At 33.0% G+C, this 18896-nt stretch overlaps 1 long non-coding RNA gene across 1 annotated transcript; it reads left to right on the top strand.

The window, feature by feature from the left end:
- Positions 1-612: 612 nt before the first annotated feature.
- LOC119073403 lies at positions 613-15178 on the top strand. Its single transcript, XR_005087038.1, has 3 exons — positions 613-785; positions 11993-11995; positions 15167-15178. It is a non-coding gene; the product is annotated as an uncharacterized LOC119073403 (long non-coding RNA).
- The last annotated feature ends 3718 nt before the right edge of the window (positions 15179-18896 follow it).

Here is an 18896-nt window from a genome sequence, read left to right on the forward strand (position 1 = left end):
GTTTAATAAATTGTCGGAGATGTAAAAAAAAAGAATTCAATCAAAAAGAAAAATTGAAAACCTCAAAAAGATTAAATTCATCGAAAATATGCACATGGTGTAGTTATTTTGGTGGTATCGTTTCTCGTACAGAAAATACTTCACTAAGTCGTACAGATTAGAATGTCATCAGGTCGTTTGGCTTTTATCGCGTGCATGTATTAACACATAATTTGTGAGACTTTAGTGGGATTTGAATTTAAGTCGGTAGTTTACTGTTGACAATTTGTCGAACAAAAGTGAGAAATGTAAAAAAAAATTGTTTGAATAGGTAGTATGCATGTACCGCAAATATAGGACCACAAACAGAAAATAAAAATTGTAAACTATTGAAGGGTAGGCGTCCTGCATATATTCTTCAATTCAAGTACCCCACTTGTAATACATCTAACAAGTTGTTATAGTTAATAATACAATATTGCTGAAAATGACCACTTTATCCCGAGTTCATCACTTATTTTTGCCGCCGTTCTGTGCCAACTCTTCACAAGTTTAAATTGTAACTAAATTTCGACGTAAAACTTAAAGAAAAGCTATCCCCAATTCAGATGATGCATCATCTTTTGCTTTATTTTATATACTAGGTCCAACCTGTTGGGTGGGTCAGATCCCTTGACTGTCTGAACCTGAACTTCTTAATAGATGTTGTATTGGTAATGATTTATTGGTTGATTAAGAAGAACTACTAGAACGGTCTAAATCTCTCATTAATAATTTAATTCTGTTTTGTTTTACTGAAAATCTTTGTAAATTCTTGAGACGTTATAAAACAATACTAATTTTTGATCCACAACTTCATTTTCTGTTACTGGCCTGGTTTTATGCTCATATTAGACCGTTATTGTCTATAAAATGATGAATGCCTTCAATAAAAATTAAACTCGTTCGCTCTGGCCGCAAACTTCACACTCATTCATTTTTTCCACAGAATCAAACGTGTTCCCGATGGTGACAAAATGTTGAAAAAATCGACATATTTCTACGAAAGTCGGTTAGTATTTGTTGGTTTTGGTCTCCAGTGATACTATAGCTGCATATTTGTCATTTAAAATCGAAGAGGAATGTGTGCAGGGCAGTTTTCATAACATTTAATCGAATATTTGTCATACAAAGGTGACTTCGAAAAATGGTCTGCAACTGTTTTTGTGGGCTGTAGGTGCGGCGCCTTGGTAATATTTTGAGGCTTTGTAGGGAAGGTTCTAAGCTACATTTTAAGTGAAAAAAACGCGAAAAAAACGCGAAAAAAACGCGAAAAAAACGCGAAAAAAACATGAGGTGTTTTGAGATACAGACACTTTTGTACTTCAAATGTCCATTATGGGCACCACAGCCGACATGGCCGGGTCGGTTGGTGTTGTGTTTTAATCGTCCATCAATTACCTACAAACCTGCACCAAGACCAGATAGATCGGTTCTATATATCTGGAGATATAGCTTTTTGAAAAAATTCGACCTCGAGCCTTCAAGCAGCTCTACCGCCCTCACATCGCAAGTTAGAGAAAAAATTTCTTCTAGGAAAATGATCAGCTCGACGTCCTCTTTCCATAGACCCCCCAACATCCCATATCCCCGAGAGGCTGCAACATTTAAAAAAAAATTACCCAACAGCATCGTTAGACCAATATAATGTATCTCGAAACCTAACCTCAGGAATTCTGTGCTTTATCAAACATTTTTAAATCGGTTCAGAACACTGTAACTGGGGTTAACAAAGAGCAGAAAGGCTTTTTCTGAGAGCTACTTCCAGATGGTTGAACCAATACCGCCCATTTTCGAACTTGACCTGAGGAGTTCAATACTTCGTCAAATAAAAAAAGTTTTTGAAAATCGGTTGAACTTTGCTCCAGTTATCGTGTTAACAAAGGGCACAAAATTTTAACATTTAACGTTTTTTCATCACATTTCAATACATTTTTAATCATAGTGAACGTGTTATGTACGGTGTATTTGTTTTTGTAAAACCCATGACTTACAGTCAAGGGAATTATGAAAAAATAAGGAAAAAAAAGTGGTTCGGTTTTATTTTGCATTGAGTATAATTTAACCAAGGGCGGAGGTAATGCCATATACAACCGAATCAGATGAGCTGTGGCACGGAAGTTCAATACAAACGCCATGTCTTCCTTTCTTTAAAAACACAAAATTGCTTAAAAACCTGGGCCATCTGTTTTGGGATAGGTTATCTATACCTCCGCTTATAGATAACCTTGAATTTACCCTGTCGCAGAAAGGCTATATAATATGTTATCGACCGTGATTTCTAGTTGATAAGATTTTATTTATCAAAAATCGATGGCAAAACTATTGAAGTAAAAGATTTGGTTTCAATCTGTCGAAAATACATCGATCGAAAGAAGTAGATTATATAGTAACAATAGCAGTTGGCGCCATTTGCCGTTGGTGAAAGGTTAAAAGTTAGTGTTGGGAAATATTCTGCGCGTTCCAATTTATGATCGAGAGAGAAAATCAAATACGAACTGGTCATACTAAGATTAAAAAAGTGCAGAGAAAGGAGGAAATAAATTCAGCTTTGAACAAGAAATTCAGGAAACATCATCCCCAAGCAAAGTGCTTTCAATTATAGAGAGTAAATTTCCTAACAATTGACTGTTGAGGTGTGTGCCGACAAGTGTGCAAATAAATCCAATGTATCAGAAGATTTGGAAATATTTCAAAATTTACTTTTGTGGAAAGTGCCACCACACATTTTCTCCCACCGTCGCCAGAAACATAATGTTGGATGCAGGTTAGTTTCTTAAAAATACTAACAAGCTATATTGTCAACAAATTCACATTCTGAATTTGTATTTAAGAGAGGTAGTATTAACATGGTACAAATGCAGACACGACTAACTATTTCGTTTCAATGCCTGACCTACCATTTTTAGACCCGTACGAAGTACTGGGGTCTTATAGGTTTACGCATACGTTTGTAACACGTCGAATTGGACTCCCTGAGTAAGGGGAAACCTATTGTGGTTGTCTAGAGATGCCAAATCCGCGAAAAAAAAATGTCCGTCTGTCCGTCTGTCTGTCTGCACGATAACTTGAGTAAAACGCATCCGATTTTGAAAATTCTTTTTTTTCCCGTTTGGTAATGTCAAAAGACAGGCTAAGTTCGAAGATGAGTGATTTTGGATCGACCCCTCCCGAGCTGTGGCCCAATAAGTGCTTTACGGTTTTTCGAAGATATCTCCGGACATTTAAACGTTAAACTTGTAAGTGATACGTCAAATAAAAGGTATTTACAATACCGATCGACAAAAAAAAAGTTTATGGAAATCGGATGACCGACTCGTGAGTTAGACCCCTTGGTGTGGAACAGGCACAGGGCGGCAAGCAGTTTTTGCTTGTAGGTCGGCCACATTTGAACATATTTCGTCTGTTTTAGCTTTATTAGATAGGTATTGACCGTACCAATCAGGGAAAAAAAAGTTTATGAAATTATGTTCTCCGGAGCGTGAGCTAGGTCTCTTGGAGTGAGCTCTTATCTGGCTACTCGGAAGTACAGTGAACGTGGTGTATTTTGACAATATCTCGAGTAAATTTTGACCGAATTTCATGAATTTTTTTTTGTTTGAAAGGTATTCTTGGGAAAAATGATACTTAGAGAGTTTCTGTTAACATGGAAATAATTTGTTATGTGTGTGGGGTTTCAGGGATTCCATATACGGACATCTATATATACCTATATACAGCTATATTGAGCTATATACAGGCATATAGAGCTATATAATAGCATATATTTATCTGTGAAATGTTTATTTATAGTGAAATATAGTTAAATATAGCGGTATATAGCTGTTTAAATAGGAATTTATGAAATTTGTCTTCGGACGGGGCTGTCTATATTGCCTCCGGCAATTTAGTTGTATATGATAACAAGGCAAAGAGTGGATAATGTAAGTGATTTTAAAGGGAGAATAGTTTTTCAGCAGAGAAGAAAATGAAGTAAGAGAAATGAAGAGTTTCACATTAAAGGCTTTTGATACGAGTAGGTGTTTCGTACGGGTCGGCGTTAGCTATGTTTTATTACTGAAAATGAGGGATGTGACCTACCCCTAACTAAAGGTGTTATCGTAAAGTTCCTCAAAAGTGATTGCTTTTGCACTAATTTATTTTACCGGAAACGTATACACATTTAAACTAAAGCGTTTCCGCTAAAACGCAATTTTTAAGATTACCGCCGACATTTTATTTCTACTGGGTCATCTCTTTTGAACTTCAGCATCACACCAAACGACAATATTGTTGTTTGTTTACATGATTGGTCAATGTAAATTTTTCGTAATTTCGGTGGTTTTGACGAATATTTTAAGTCAACCGTTGATTGCACTGTTAAAAAAACACAAGAAGCACATTTCCGCACAAAATCTGAATTAAATCACATCGAAATCACCGAAATTATTACAATTTTCACAGTCGACACTAAATTTTTGTGTTGGTGATTTGACGTTTGAAAAACGATACTCATGTTAAGATTAACGACTTTGACGACGATTTTCTTCGTTAAGCCATATTTGACTAAGTTCAGAGTGGATGTGATTTGGGTGTGAAATTGAGTGGGAAGTGCTATTTTCATCGATTTTCTTTTTGTAAAATCTTTTAAATGAGACAATATTTTGAGAATGCCCGATGTACCAGTTTCTTATTTTTCGTGTTTCTACTGATATGTGACAAAAAATCGCGAAAAAAATCGATCCGTCCCTCCCTTATTGAAACGAATTAATCAATGTGGACCTGCATTTTATTTTTGGGAACATAGTCGGTTTTTTTTGCAGGTAATTTTTGAAAATTTTGTTAAATTCTCAACACAAAAAAACTGTAGATCAGCTAAAACGAAATAGTATCGTCGATATCTAAATCTGTATGCTGTATCTGTAAGCAAAACACATGTAAAGACAAAGAAGTAATAGATTTGAAATCGATCTATTGGAAATACTTATATCAAATTAGATCCCATAGCAACTACTATAGCTACGTTGCCGCATGTGAAGGATTAAGATTTGTAAGATCCGTTTTCCTAACAAGAAAATATATTGGCGTACATCATATTATATCAAAGCAAAACACAAGGCAGAATTTTTACAAAATGATTTTAACAAAAATCAATTTTGCAGTCGATTTATGCATGGCGCATAAAGAAAAATAGATCAAAGTGCACAATAGTTGGTGCGATATTTCCAATTATCTTCCGCATTAGAAATCAGTTAAAATGAACTCAACTTAACAAAACAATTTCAATTCTAAATTCAAAACAAAATCAAAATTTTCAAAAACATAATTCTGAATGTCTTCGGTTGATTTCAAGCGTTTTGTATAGAAATGTTACGTTTCGTATACATGTGAGAAACGATGCTCCTAACTTATGTATACAAATACATAATATTTTATTATGATTTTCGAAAAAGATCAAAGAAATAGATTTATATGGTTTACCGATAGATACAATTTACTAGAAAATCACTTTTGCCAATAAATTTTCTCAAAACCTAATGTTTATATGGGTCGGCGCGCGTTCTCATTGAGATTGTATAACTTTGATCCGTCATCAAGAAAATGAATTCATCAAACCATAAAAGATTTTTTTTGGAATTCGATATTTATGTCATAAGTAAATAAATATACGAATTCGGACGACGACGGCGACGCTCAAAATGTTCCAATGGATATGTCTTTTCAGCCAACGATGCAGCAACTAAAAATGTCACTAAAAGTTTGAAGAACAATTCTCTGGAATAGGGGACACGTATTTTCCAATATTACTTTGAAATAATTTTTTCACGCTTTGGGGCTAAATTTTGGAATTCTTCTCTTGATTTGCATGAACACTTGTGCACATATCTGTTGTGGACGGTTTGTAGGCACTTTTACCTGTGACCGTCACTTCGTACGGACTCAAGAAATTGCCTGGGTATGCTTGCGAGATAGTGTTGATTTGTTTGAAATTTGCTGGACTGAATATATTCGGAAAATTCATTCCCTTTTTCAATGTTTAATTTCCTACACGCAATTTTTCTAAGAGAAAGTATAGCCACCCTTAATTTAAATCTTCCGGCAGCAGTGTACATATTGATTCTATTACTTCTGTTCTTTTAATCAAAAAAATTTTCAAGGATAAAGGCGAAATCTTGTACGTCATTATTTAGAACATATTTCGTTATATATCATTTTTGTCGTCGGTGTCTAAAACAGATGGCATGGCTCGTAAAACGTTAGCTCATCCATTTCTAGTAGTATCGGTCAGTAGAAACGAAATTGCTTTATTTTACTTCGAAATTACAACCATTAACGCCTTGTGACGCGGACCGTTTTAAGGACTCCTTGTTACATTCCTAGGCTTCGGCATCTACTCCCAAAATAATTGAGCCACTCTGTAGATAAACTGACTCCGTCGCTGATTATGTTTAAACAATAAACTGGAAATGTATGAATTGAAATGAATTCTAAATTTTACAAACATTCTGACTGCCACAGTACAATTGCCAATGTGAAAATGATGAAAATTCTAGAAAATGTGAAAATGCTGTTCTAACATTTATAGCATAATACCACAAAAGGGCGTGGTTTTTCCGTTACCACTATACATATGTATTCAACTATATACATAATGTGCTACACGATGTTTATTCAGGGGTTGCCTTTTCAGTGCTGAACATATAGAATTAGTGGTTTGTTATTTCAGCGGTTTTGAGATAGCTAAAATTCGATGAGGGGATGAAATGAAATTGGTTATATATGGGTTCAATATGAGGGTGATGACAATGGCTTTTTTTTTGACAATAATGGTTTTAGACTTATTTATTTTGTGGGTATGAAACGTACTTCTTCTTATAATACACACATAATGTATAAAGGATCGTCGAAGGAAACAGTAGCAATATAACAAAATATAATACAAGGGGCTTAACGTTATTCGTATTACTTATAGATATAAAATGATTGTATTTTCCATCGACGCTGTCTCATATAATATACGTTATGTGTGCGGTTAAGTTGTCGTAAATATACACATTGCGTACGGTGAAATACATTATGTATTAAAAGTGTTTGTGTACTTTGAAATTAGAAGGGTTGGTAGAAATAATATTTTTTTGGATTATCTATATATCGTTGCTCAAACGAAGAAAGTAAAGTAGATTTCTATGTACATAAATTTAAGTGCCGATTCATTAAAAATTTAACAGTAAAAATGTTTGTTTATTGTAACTTCTTATAATACGAAATATCGAAAATTATCACACGTCATTTTGAAACATTCAGAATCGAAAAACAAAAATTAATTTCTCTGAAAGCCAATTTCCTGTTTATGGAAAAAAATTTAAGAGTTCGGTGTACACCAGAAAAACCCCAATAAACAAACACAAAAATATACATTTTTTCTCAAGAATGAAGATATTCATTCATTCAATTTTCTCTCTATGAAAAACTGTAGTGTAATTAAATGCAGCTATTAACATGTTTGGTTATCTTTTTTTTTCTCTTCCTATAAATTCTTCAACTGCACTTGATTTGATAAATATTTATTTTAAGTTAACCATACACAATATTTTGCGCACACTTATTGCTTCTAAATAGAATTTCATAAATGAAAAGAGTTTAACAAATATTTGATTTTCATGCAGTCACTCTGTATTTCGGTGGGTTATAATACGACTTATGCATGGCTAATGAATGACACGAGTGGTGTAAATAAAATAGCGACTTTTATGGATATATCCACACTCTATTATTAGTAATGATATTTAGATAAATAGTGGAGGTAAGGCACTGGAATTCATTCGGAAAGGCTTACATGCCTCAACGGAACAGTGAACATCCAATGAGAATTTGTTACGATCGTTATGATCGTTTATAGTCACTAGTGCGTTGGTTTACCTAAGAAACTCTAATATGGTGAAACTTGTTTGACTTCTTGATAATCATTTCGTTATATCAGTTCATACACGCTCGATATGTTATTAACTTCACATCACGTGTGGATCATCGAATGTGTACAATTGAAATTCAAATGTGCAGAATTGAAAGAAAGAATGCGACGAGGGTGTCTCTAAAACGTTCTTTCCTATCGTCCCCTATGGTGCTAGAAAATATTTGACTTAAAACTTACTCATAAATACAGTGCAGTCAAAAAGTCGTCGAGCATGAAAACAATAGCGTCAATAGAACCAGAGAAATGATAAGTTGGTACACCTGTGGCGAGATAGAATGCGCATGAGGATGGCAGCTGGGCGCTATGGAGGAGGCAGGTTATTATATGGAATTCTCTCGCATTCTCTCCCATGCAATTCATCTGTCATCCTCATGAGCATTCTATCTTCTAAGTTACGTCTTCCAGAAGACTCCTGAAACTCCTAAGCAGATGAGATTAAGATATGAAACTCATAGTTGTAACAGTTACCAGAACCGTAAAAAATACCACTATGGCAAATCGCTAAAGTAATGTGTGTATTATAAATATGAACTTGTCATAACAATTTGAAATGTGCATTGTTCAATTTATCATTTAACTTGCAGAAGATATACTCAATTTCTTTGCCTCTCACCCAATTCTTCAATATCAAAAAAAGAGGATAATAATCAGACCGAAAGCAGAATGTAACAGATAACGAAACAATTTGATTTAAAATTTTCTATAAAATTTATTTCCAATTGAATTTTATAATCCCCCCAAACATAATAATTTCTGAACTATCAACTAAAACCACACATCCCTCTAGGATAAAAATCGTGCTAATTCGCATTGTTGTTCGTTTGGAACGAACGCTTTACACATATGATTGTGAAACAGTGAACATATTTCTATTGTGCGTATTAACTGGGAATGTAACAAAATGCGGTTGGTTAGAATTTTTTTTAGGGCAAAAACATCGGATTAAAATGATCTTTTACGGAATATGTTTGATGGAAATACAATGCAAACAGAGGGATATTTAAAAAGCGAAAAGGAAAATAAAGGAAATTTTCGAGATGAATGGAATTGGTTTGTAGTGAAGCGTAATAGACTGAATTACACGCACATTATAGACGAGTCATTCTTATGCAAAGAATATTTTTATTAAATCACTCACGGCGGTTGGCGTGGCTATAGGTGATTTTTAAAATAATACTACGCCACTTCTGTATGTTTTCTGATTGCTACTACTAATAATCAAATGCAGTTACTACGAACAAGTAAATTTACTTAAGAATTAAATAAGGTTTAAAAATGCAGCGTCAATCATTTTTAAACTAACTTAAAATCTAATAAAAATAAATTGCATTCGCATTGGAAAACAAAACGAACCATTAAAAATGGTAATACCTTAAAGCCATAACCCATCGCGTACGCCAACGCTGTACGAAAATGCAGACCATATCTTTCAATAATCGAATGATTTTTCAGGATTCAGGAAACAACATATTTTACTCTAAATAAACCATTTAAAGCCCAATATAATCTATAATCACCCAAGATACTCCAATCTAAAAGTCTTTTAAGAAAATAAAGAAATCGCCAAAAACAAAACAAACAGACCATGGAAAATATATAATGCCAGACCCATACTGAGTTATATAAGCAATCCAATTAAGTCTAATTTAATTTCATATTAAATATTTGTGTAAGGTAAATGCACTTTGTTGTTTGTTTACCTTAAAAACCGTATCTATGTGTTGTACATATCTATATGTAAAACGAATTGGAAAATTATTTGCAACCAATTTCAGTTTTCACTCATTCAAACAATGAAAAATGGAAAGAAAGTTTTTTCTTTCTTTTCTATTTAACGATTGCACGAAGATAAATGATTATTGTTTATATCGGTGAATGTCTGGCTTTCCTACGATTTCCATATGTTCCTCGGTTATTTATTTGGTTGTAAACACATTCTTCTTTTTGGGAAAATTAATTTATAAAATGATATTTTCCTAGTTTCATTTTGCTGATTCGGATGTACGAAAATTTTTTGTTTTTACATTCAAGCAAATATTCGACTGATATTGATTAATCGGATAACATTGATTTAGCATTTGGCGATATAGGTAGCACAATAATGTTATAATTTCTAGCAACGAAAACAACATAAAGAATCTGGATACATACACTAATCTTGATAAATGATAAAAACAAAAGGATAAAAAGTGGACTAAGATTGCATGGCAAGGTCGGACGACTACATCTGTTGTCAACAGCAACGACAAAATATGTTATAAGCTCTGCGTAATGTGACCTTACAGTGGAATGTGTGGTAAAACTAATGAAGTACAAGATTTCGAATCGAACTGTTGTCGATACCGGGATCGGATAATAGTGAAGTATGAAGGCCAGCTACTCGATTTTACGAGGCAAAATGGTAATTCTTATGTGAAATTAATGATCCAAATCGAAGGAGACGTCAATGACAGGATGTTTTGCCATGTTTTGAAGATTTATTTTGACTTGTTTGATTGCATCGCTCATCTTTGGGTCATGCTACACTGTTGTCATAATAAAAGTCTCCAAACCAGTATGTAACCGTTCGTCTTTATATAAATTGAAGTTATTTTACTGAAAATCTGAGTTAAGAGGGTTTCTCAATGGCCAAAACATCTTAAACTTTACCTCGAATATTGTTGAGTTAATTTAAAAAATACTCTACGTCGAATTAGCATAATATTTCAACATACATCCTGTTCCCATTACATTACGATCAATATTCTTCATATTCGTCGAAAAACTTCAATTATTTGTAAAGCACTGTAATCCTTTCGGATGCACAAAAATTACTAATTTCGAATGCAAATGCTAGGCAAAGCCGTCCAAACATTCTTCCCATGAAGATTAAATTTTTGCATTTTAATCCGGTTTTAAGAAACTATACGTTTCCACTTATCATCGATGAAATTAAAAACATTTTGTTCGAAACACATTCGGACTTGGATGAGTATTACCTTTTTTTTCGACTAATGGAACACAATAATTCTGTATTCGTTAAACAACTTAGAAAACCAAACAAATCTCAACTTATGACTGATGGATTTATAGCATGACTTTCGACAATAGGCTACACATCAACAATAAACATATAGAAGTTCATATTGTCACGATTCATTTAAGTCATCAAAGTGAAATAAATTCTAAGGTCATCATTAAGTTATGACACATATATTGATATGGTGATTTGAAGACAGTTAGAAGCGTTAGGAGCTGAAAGAATTTTTTTTTGTTCTATTCATAATCTTAACATCACTTGCTTCAAAATTTGTTCGGTTTGAATTCGTATTGTACGTTATTATAGTGTAAGAGGACTTCGTAGATTCAATAGAAAAGAACCTATAATGTCAGACAGAATTGATTGTATGGAAATTATACGCTCGTTTAGGTAAATTCATTAAAGCAAAAGATTTGATACTGAAACTATGCTTAGCAACTGAAATTTAAATTCATTGTTATATTTTCTTAGAACAGCATTGAGTTGATTCAAACCATGGCCATGGAGGAATAGATTTCCACCCAGTAAGTTTTGTAGGTGGTAAATGAATCATTTATAAATTTTCCTCGATTCGATTGACCATTTTGCAACTGGTTGATAGTCTTCTCATACCTACAAGAAATTTGCATTACTTGAGACGAACTTGAGATTGATCTACTTATTTATAATAATTCGATTAAGCTGCACCATTTTAATAACAGAACGTGTAACATTGTCAACATCCACTTCTTTACATAAATGGGGTCATTGGAACAATATTTGAATTCAAAACATATTTTGTTACTTAACATCGTGTGCGTATTATTTTAAATAAATTACATCAATATTGCGATGTGATCTGTACACACACATACACAAGACGAAGAAAAGTGGAAAAACTGCCAAAGAAATACTGTCGATGGAAATTCTTTCATTTTCCTTTTGTATTTCTTTGGAAAGCGTAACTTTTCTTTAAAATAAATGTTTTTTAAAAACAGTGTAAAGGGATTTTCATTCAAAAGTTTGTTTTCAAGGAAAACAATGAGACGATATTCACGTTTTGTATATTTAAATTGAATGAATTCAATTCGTCAAGTGAGTACAACATTGTACACAGTGACGAGATGCACGACATGTTATTATTGTTAATTACTAAGATTAATTAATTTAATTATTGTCTCGTTCGTCTCGTCTTTAGATTATATTGAGCTTCAACCTTCAACCATTCACACAAACGATTGAACAATGCCACAAGGTGGCAACAATAGACTGAATCCCAACGATATGCCACAAATACAATTTCAATGAAATTAAATCCATCTCCCATAATCAACTGACACACAATACACGCGGTACGTGTTCAGGATATATATCCGAATGAATGTGTGCCTGTGGCTACGATGATAAGTGATGGGGTTTAATTTCGAACAATTGAAACAATGCAAGCGAGAAATGAGCCTATTTATATTCATTGAAAATTGCGCATGATAAATGCAGCATGTCGGTGTAGCCAAAACGTTGTCAATAACGGATTGAATTCGATAGCGTGGCAAACTAATTAACTGCGTTAAAAATTGTTGTAGGGGAGGTTTAACTGTATGTTATAATATAGGGACGCGTAGGTTTGTTACATTGTCAAGGTAGGACAAGATATATTACTTTTACCTAGTAGCGCAACCGCGTGATGCTGGTAGATGATCTTATTCTACCTTTTACATACGATAAGTAATAGATTCGGTAACTGTGCTAGATATGCCCGCGAAAGGGTTAGACCAATACCCTCTCTAGTAACCAAACTACTTTTATTGAGGTGGTGAAAGAATCAAGTAGCCTTTGGAATTTACATGTAGACTCCATCGTGGTCAGTCAAAATATAGAATAGTTTGTAGAATACAAAAGAAAAAGGTGTGAATTTGACACAGAGAGCTGAGAGTTTGGTTGCTAGAGAGATTATTGGTTATACGCGTTAGTTAGAGATGTACTTGTGTCAGAGTAAAATGTCCATTTCCAGAAGCGATTTTCTGCGTTTATTTACAGTGAACGACATCTCAAATGTCTCACTGTCATTTTTTTCAGAGAATGTCATTGTGAATTTGCAATGACACAATAAAATTCTCAGAAAAATTTGACAGTGAGACATTTGAGATGTCGTTCACTGTAGAAGGAATTTCATGAGCTGGATTCGTTGATTGATATTCTGCTGTATTTATCTGTACAGAAGATAAAATGTTCTAAATTGATATCTATCTAAAAGCTCCTGCAGGCTGTGACTTCTAGTTTATACTTCTTATGCGAAAGTGTGCTTGTTTTTCGAATTAATTAAATTTTAGTTTTATTAGAACTTTAAATAACATCAAATGTGTGTAGTCCAATAGTGCTACAAATGCTACACATGAACGAATAAATTTTTGACTTTCAATGTCATTAATAAATTTTCTTACAAAGTAGAGTGTGTAAACCACTTGAGTAAGTATTTGTTTAAAGTTTAGATAATCTTTTCGATTTTATGTTTTGACAATCCTAGCTACTATATATAAGAAACATATGTTTCACTGGAGTCTCTCTTCCATCCGAATGTGATGTAAATTGAATCTCATTGCGGTGGTTTTAAACCTAAAAAATATATCAAAATCTCATCACAAAACCGAAAGTGTAAGAGCGCGATTATTTCCAATTTTATAATTAGACCTTGTGATGTTACATAGATGATAGATGCGATAGAAGAAAAGATTTTCCATTTGACAATGTACATATGGATTACTTGGCAAATAGACACGAGAGTGTAAGTTTTAAAAAAAGATTCGAAACCTCTGGTAAATATATTGATGAAAATAAATATCCCTACGAGTCGGATAAATTGTTAAGACATAATTGTATACAAGCCAAACATATATTTTAACATGTTTTCCGTCCAATCTTTTTTCTTTCTTTTGACAAATCTCAATGAATATTAGCCTATAGCCCTGTCGTTACGTCTCAGCTCGTTTGAAAAATGACTTTTTCGTTGAGAATATTAATTATATCGATCGACTAATGTGTATAATATAGAATGTGGCAAAGTGAAAGTTTGATATGTGGGTGTCATCATTTATTTTTTAAATTAATGAGCCACATAATTGCGATATTGTTGCAATATCAAACGTTTAATGTTCGATCATTCAAACACAATTTACGGTAAAAAAATAGTTACATTGCATGCATTTCTCACACACTCTGGACCACCCCATTTAAGATTTACGAATGTCGGATTTTCTCCGGATTAATGAAGACGAAACCATTCTTTGCCGTACGATTCATTCAGTCAATCATCTAGTAACTACAATATCCTTTTTTGTGTGCACCAAAATAAATTGTTATTGTTGCTATTTTTGTGCCTCGAAGCAGATAAATGGTACAATGGTAAAATGCGGATAATCCATATGGAGAAATTGTTTTTTTATTTGAATCATAAAAAATGCTGTGGGCTGTGCAGTGAATTGCATGCCTGAATTCTGAATTTATTTGTGATCAAGAACCTTTTCATTTAGATATATCACCTTACGTAATATTGTTGATTTAATTCAAATTGCGAGTGTTCGTTCGATCTTTTGCAGAAAAAAAATGGTTTGGCTTTTGAATTGATTTTTTTTTTAAATGAACTCGCTTCAGCTGATCCACACAAACTGTTTATACGTCTTTCTACGATTTTACCAAATTAATGCTCAAATTACACTGTAATAAAATAAACGTAGTTAAATTACAGTTACGGGCACAATTCCGGACACAGTACTGATGGATGGAAATCTTTTAATTAACGGACAGCCATTTGCTATCGACAATAATGACCAAAATAAACGATTAGCTCTGGTCACTCCTCTCTTTCATAGCAAAACATTTGCTTAAACTTGTGAAGTAAAAGACCTTAGAACGGCAACTGTAGTGGATATACAAATTCGTTTACTTCATTAGTTTTAACATTCATTTTCCAATACACATTTTCCGTATGTTATTGGGTGTCTTTTGTCTATGCTCTTGTTAACCGATGATCAACCGTTTCTGAAAGGTTGGGAATTTTGCTACACCTTCAACAAAAGAAGCATTAGATTTAGTGGCAAAATTACGATACACCTAGTACCCTTTCTAAAATGTTAAGAAATCATGTTGGTTATTTGTCTCATGTCTCATACATTTATCAAAAATCTAAGCTCCATCTATAGATAGTAATGAAGAGCTGCTAAATTATCCCAAATGCAGTTACTTGACATTGTTTCCTAAGAATATTTTGCACAACTCAAAACGAACAACCGAATTCTTCCTTTTTTATTTTAAGTCAGACAACCGTATGTGATACATAAATACAAAATATATTTTCCCCTTAATGTAATGTAATATAACCGAGATGAGTGTAGTGTGGATATATAACTTCGATAGATAATGTACGTTCAATTTAAAAAGATCTTAGGTTACCTCATGTTTGAAGCTCGAAGGTTAAGTGAAATAAGTATACTGTACACAAAACATTTGTTAAATTATTCTTTACGTTGCTATTCGACTGTGATCTTTTCAATATATATTCACGTGTCATTGATAGAAACCATGTTTAACACGAAATTAGCTTATGCATTTTCTTGTAATCTCAATTTATTTTTAGCAAAAGATTATTGCATTTCTAGTTACATGTGGAGTATTTCACTAGGCACGTCTGTATTTATAGAAGATACCCTCGTCGGGGTCCATACAAAATTTATACACAGTTCAAACACACACCATCTAACTAATATAACATGATGAAGTACATACAAGATTTATTAACTTGTTCTCTGCTGTCGTCTACAGCCATATTTGTACATCATCTGTGCTTAAAGTTTCATCGATGTTGTTATAGCGGGAAACTCCATTGAGAAGAAAAACAATGGAATTTCTTCCAGCAATTTCCGACGAAAGAAACTTTTCAAGGAAAAAAAGAACTCGAATAGAACGAAAACTTTGTCGTTGGTAGGAGGGAGAAATGAATAACAGGCGACGCTGACTGAATTTTATATTAACGTTCGGTTAATAATGTTTCTTTAAAAACAGGTCACATCATTAGCCACCATATTTGAGTTTTAACATAAGGCTATTCATCTGTTATCGATAACGACTACAAAAATAATGACAAGCTCTGAGTAATATGGCCCTTTATATAGTAAAACGCATTTATATTTAAAAAAATTGAAGTACAAGATTTGAAATCAACAGATTAAAATTTTGATCGATGTAAGTAATAGATTTATGGTAGCACAAAGGATCCCATGATCTGTGTGCATTGATCAGAAATGATCACCCTAACTGATTAAGTAACAGACCCGATAATAATACTGGTCACATGCTTGCTGTCTGCAGCAGGTTAAATACGGTAAAGGTCAAGTTTAATACTCAATCTGTTACTTCTTTTATTGATTCGAAATCTTTTACTTCTCTAGTTTACTGCTCTAGTTTACTGCTATTCTTCTATATACGTCATTATCAATAACTAGTGTGAGAATCTCGTTCCATAGACATACAGCCTCTGTTAGTCTGTGGTATCCATAGTCTAGTCACTAATAATAAACCTCAACAAAACTACAATTTTTTATTTTGATCGCATTAATTATACCAACATATGCATACACAAGAGAACACTGACTAATAATATATTTCCGAAACATGTGGTGCATTTCTTTTTGACAATTCCGTGTTTGCCTAAACGGAAAATAATGTTTGTTAAGAAGAAGTAAGGTAATTTAAAGACACATGTTACAAAAAGTTTCTTTATTCATCAAGTTATTTACTTTGTTAAATCAATTTGGATATCTCAGCTAGGGACAAGGCAACATAGCAATTTTCTTTATAATTAATAGCAAGTTCGAACATAATACGTTTGGTAGTTAGTGTTTGTTCATCACACACTCTATAATGTGAAGTATTGCAAACAGAACTGGTAAGCACCACAGTTTCCAATTTTTCTAATTGTCGTAGCTATTCGCCTTCAACTAATTTGTTTGTAGCTGCTAATATTGATTAGTTAATATGACATAATTTTATAATATTCTTTTAGGTGTTTGTGTCTAGTAACTTCCTGACGTTCCCCGCCCCTCTTTATCCTTCAAAATATTGGCAGCAATTGGTAGCCTAAGATGACTATCGACTAGCTACGACCCTGCATATAATTAATTTTCTAAATCTTCACCAACAAATTACCTCATGTAAACGCTCGTCATATTATCTCGTCTAAATGCCCATCAATTAGATGTGGTATTGGCGATAAAATTCAAATAAGCCGCCTTGAGAAAATAAGAAAAAAATCGATGGCTTACGCATAAACGATATGCTTCATTACTTGTGCATCCAGAAACATAAATGAAATAATTTTAGGGTGTTGACATCCGAAAAGCATTATATATCCGAGAAAACCAAAACAAGAAGGTGTGACATATTTATCAAATGATTTTTTATGGCTTTTTTACACATTTCCCTTAAGAGTTTCGGTTACACTTGATTTACAAACTGGTGACGATTTTTTTTCCTCTCATTTGACAAAGCGATCACGACTTCATTTTGGAGATTAATATTATTTTTCCGTGCAGTCAGTCGGTCTGTTTGAGTACATTGGTAGACGTAGTGTCGCCAATTGGAATTCACTGGATCATCCCATATTCCGTATTACGATATACTTGAATGTTTATGCAATAGCTTCCGCTTTTAAGATTCAATTTTTTTCCTTAATTACCTTAAATTGAGTTGAAAATTATAAACAAGTTTTTAATTTTATTTGCTTCTACGAAATGGATTTATTGATTAGAAGAAGATGTGGAAAGGTGAAAATTGGAATTTAAATTTTCAATGCTGGATCTTTGGACATAATTCTATTTTGTAATATTTAAAAGCTTTTTTTTGGTGTTAAATCTTTCATTAAAGTCGGTTTTGATAGTGTTGAGCAAATTGGCAAACTAATCAGACAGGGTTTCTTTGCAAAAAAAAAAAAAAAACTTTAGACGATTTATGGATCAGAATTTAACCAAAATGATTCTTTATGATCTGCGGAAAAGTTCCTATTCTTTTCAATTTATCTATTTTAATCTACGTTCTTAAATCAGATATTCACTGAATTCAGTCCTCTCGGTTCGTTCCATTTCCCTTCGTTGTTCTTGGTTCTATTTCTACGTTTAGACATGTTTGCAGTCAAGGTGAAAAGAGCCACATTTCTTCACCCTTACCGACCGAATGGCTGATCTTGTTGAACATGTGTTTAGCATTGTCGTTTTTATTTTCATTATGTTCACAAAAGGGTTTCGTTTAAATCTTCAAAATTGAATTTAAAACAACCACAAGTATAAGGTTTCAGTCACATAAATGGAAATGCTCTTAGAAATTTCCAAATAATCGAAGAAACTCGAAACGAATGTACATTATTTTTGTAAATTCTATCGAATCAATATGGTGTGCTTTGTGGAGTTATAGAGAAATTTAATTTAACGGAATGAAGAAAAAAAAGAACGAGAGAAACTAAATACAAAATTCTTTTATTTTAGTCAACCTCTCAAAACTTAACGACCACACACATTTAAACAAAATATTTAAGTTACGATTTAATTGGTTAATTTACCGAGAATCGGAGGTTAAATTTTGATTTAGACACTTTGACGCCGGTGATATACATTATTCGTATTATTTTTATGTTTGTACAAACATTTTGTTTTGTTATTTTTTATTCATTCATTCATTAAAATATTTTCGGGAGAGAGAACGAAGTAAGACAAAAAAAACTCGATTTTATTAGATTTCCTAACGTCTAAATATAGTAGCATATCGATTTAGAATCCATTAAAAATCTTTTCCATTCATATTTTATTTCAAGACACAGATTGATGGAAAAAATATATTTCTCGTTTCTCTTCGTTTTTTTTTCCTTCAATTTAGTAGAACATA

The sequence above is a fragment of the Bradysia coprophila genome, unplaced genomic scaffold (genome assembly GCF_014529535.1).
Source record: "Bradysia coprophila strain Holo2 unplaced genomic scaffold, BU_Bcop_v1 contig_138, whole genome shotgun sequence".
NCBI classification, from domain to species: domain Eukaryota; kingdom Metazoa; phylum Arthropoda; class Insecta; order Diptera; family Sciaridae; genus Bradysia; species Bradysia coprophila.